The sequence below is a fragment of the Etheostoma spectabile genome, chromosome 17, assembly GCF_008692095.1.
Source record: "Etheostoma spectabile isolate EspeVRDwgs_2016 chromosome 17, UIUC_Espe_1.0, whole genome shotgun sequence".
In the NCBI taxonomy this organism is placed as follows: domain Eukaryota; kingdom Metazoa; phylum Chordata; class Actinopteri; order Perciformes; family Percidae; genus Etheostoma; species Etheostoma spectabile.
Genome location: NC_045749.1, coordinates 17570028 through 17573166, shown reverse-complemented (window position 1 = coordinate 17573166; position 3139 = coordinate 17570028). Strand labels below are relative to the sequence as shown.

Sequence of the window (3139 nt, the reverse complement as noted above, 5' to 3'; positions counted from 1 at the left end):
ATCCCTTTCTGTCAGCCAGCCGGGCTTGATCTCACGCCAACGCACTGTCTATAGTGTGTCACCTATCTTCAAACAGAGAAAGTGAGGGTTGAATAATGTCTTCAGTTTAACTGCACAAACCTGGAATAATGATGCTCTTGGCTCTTTTTGTATTAAGGTAAGAATGAACCTTCTTTTTCACATGAATACATCTAGCCTTGAGATGCAGAATTGTTAACATTGGATATGCGTAGAGTGCTATGAAAATAGGAGGCAAAACACTGCAGCCAGTTTTCTAAAGAGGGGTTAAAGGCAGTGCACTTCTCCTTATAATAAGCTCCAAACATAATTTTGGATTTAATGGATCGTTTTTGTGGACCGAATGGTTAGGAAATTGCCCCTACGATTTTACATGAAGCAGTTGAGAATAATTGCCTCGGTCATGCCAATAATTTTACAGTGATTATGTGATAAGCTGTATCGTTTCTTCTGACGAAATGTGTAATTGCCTAATTTTTGCAAGTTGCCCAGACCTGATGATTTGCAACAGCTATAAGTCTGTGTTTTGCTGCATGGAGCCTGCATGGTGCATGGAGTCTGAATGCCATGCTTGCTTACACAGAAACGCTGCACTAATGGGTTTGTGTTACAATGCTAAATCAACTCGAGCTGTGAAGCGGCTCCCAGCAAACCTTTATGATCCATTAAACACCAGGCATGGTTTTGCCAGGGTGCCTGTGCCAGCTGGCAGAAACTGACAAGCATGTATCATAAGCAGCCTCTGCCAGCAATGGCTTTACTGAGGTTTTTCAGAATTGCCCCGTTCTGTCAAGCTGATTACATACATGTTGTTTTCTCATTAGACGAGGCTCCTCGTGGTCCTGTCTTGAGGAAATACTTGATGGAATGAAGGTAAACGCAGCGTGTACTATATGTTAGGCTTGATGTCTGCTGACAGCTCGGGAAGAGAGACAAGTCTGTGGAGTGGTTTGAGTTTGGGTGGAGACAGCAGCATTTACTGTAGAACTGCAGACAAATATGCATGAACCCCACCCTAGGCTAGTGATCAACTCCTCTGTCATCAGTGTCTTTATCACGCAGACAGAGATTGATATCCAAGGATCAGATTCCTCGGGATTCTTCTTGCAAAAGAAAGTCCCATTTTTCAAACATTTGGAAACTTGAAAGATTTCTGTAACGCTGTTTGACTGTTTTATTGTGTTATTCATGAAAGCTGGCACCACTCTGCAATATCCACACACAAATAGCCTCCCGCCTTTCCTTTCGACAGTTGTCAGTGCATTGCTTATTTAAAAAAAAGAAATTTGTATGACTTGTCTTGCGACCATGCAGTTATGAAGTTGTTATTGTTAGATCCTGGAAAGATATTTGCTAAGCTTTTCGCTTCGGCACACTTATATCTAAGCGTTTTGTGGATGACTTTTTTTCATGGCTCATGTTTAAAGGGCGAGTGAAGGCAGGGAGAAAAGACAATTTAACTTCAAAAGGAATGTATGCAAAGAATGAGCAACGTTTAGGATTTTCTTTACATTGTAAATGGTAATCATTTGGATTACATGTAATCCTGTTTCATGTCATCTGTTATTCCCAAATCCTGCTTCTTCCTCTAAAGTAGGGCTGGGCAACATGGAGAAAATAAAATATGATTATATACTTGATCAAAAGCCTCAATGTCGATATTGCTGCAATATTGCAGGGCTGACTATTGGTGCTTTCACAAAATATCTTTACAATGAGATTTTTCATAAATTAATCATAAGTAATGTGGACATAGTAACTAAGTGGGTAAAGGGAAACAATAGAACGGCAAGAACCGTTCAGAAAATGACATCATCCTAATATCGATGGATTGCCCAGCCCTACTCACATTCACTGAAGTCAACGTGATACACCTACAGTAGACACCCAAGGTTTTCAAACTGCATTTGTTTTACAGTATGAATCTGAATTCAGATGGATGAAGGGGAATTCCAAGAAGGATTTTTTTTTTAGATTATTTTTTGGGACTTTTCCCTTTGTTACATAAAGACAGTGGATAGGCATGGAAGAGGGAGAGAGAGATGGGGGATGACATGCAGCAAAGGGCAGCAGGTCGGATTCGAACCAGCGCCGCTGCAGGATTCAGCCAACAAGGGGTGAACACTCTTACTGGGTGAGCTAGAGGCCGTCCACCAAGTAGTATTTCATCAGATTACGAACACTAGTGAGCCAGCAGGAAGGCTGTTATATCTACATGTATTCATTGAGTAGACACCGTTATCTAGGTCACACGTAGACGGGAGAGGCAAATCAGTAATTTCCTCCTGCTCTAGAATGAGGCACTTTCACTGAGTCAGATAGTAAGCGATATGTCAGGAGTAGAGGAGGAGCAGAAGGTCATGGTGGGCATACGCAGCAAAGGCAAAGAGAGTTACAACAATAGTTCAAAGCCTCTCGTTTTGTATTTGATCCATTGTCCCTGCTGGTCTTTAGAGACCACCACCAACAAGGCATCGTCTTACTCAGGTTGACAGGGTTTTGTATAGCTGAGATGCCCAGTGAGATTAGGTTCAGGTGAAGCCCAGGGTTAGAGGAGAGTGGGAGGAACTGTATTTGATCAGTGTTTTAGGCTGTTTCTGTGAGAACGGAAGACAGTCGAGTGAGACTGCATCTCTGTATCTGCGACAGATGTTAAATACATCGCTTTACTGGATGGTATGAAAAGAAATGTGCGTAATGAGAATGAAGCCAGATAAGCAAATGGCTTTTAAAAAAAATCTGATATGGATTGTAAATCCCATGAGAGGAATATCACAATGGCCCATTTTATTCCTAACCAGATTTCCCTCCTGTGTAATTACCTCTATTTCTCTCTCAGTGGCAAAATTGATGGGTGGAATATCTTGAGAAATATGTGAGTGTAAGGCAAATAGGGAAACATCTCGGAGGCGCACCACAATGAATGAGAATGTGAAAGATGCTAATTAAACAATGTCATGATTTATTGTCTGTAACAAAACATTTACTGTTTCAATCCCAAAGGCTTGGTTTCCTGGAAAATGTATCATTTGGTCACAGCTCTGTTAACTTCTTTGTGTTGGGAAAGTCAAGACCTCCAATTTTACATGGCTTGCGTAAGGGGACCTTGATATATATATAT

General features: G+C 41.2%; 1 long non-coding RNA gene across 2 annotated transcripts in view; it reads right to left on the bottom strand.

Annotated features, from left to right (window-relative positions):
* LOC116704884 (uncharacterized) overlaps window positions 1-3139 on the bottom strand; it is a 115124-nt gene that overhangs the window by 386 nt on the left and 111599 nt on the right. The gene's annotated exons all lie outside the window — the stretch shown is intronic.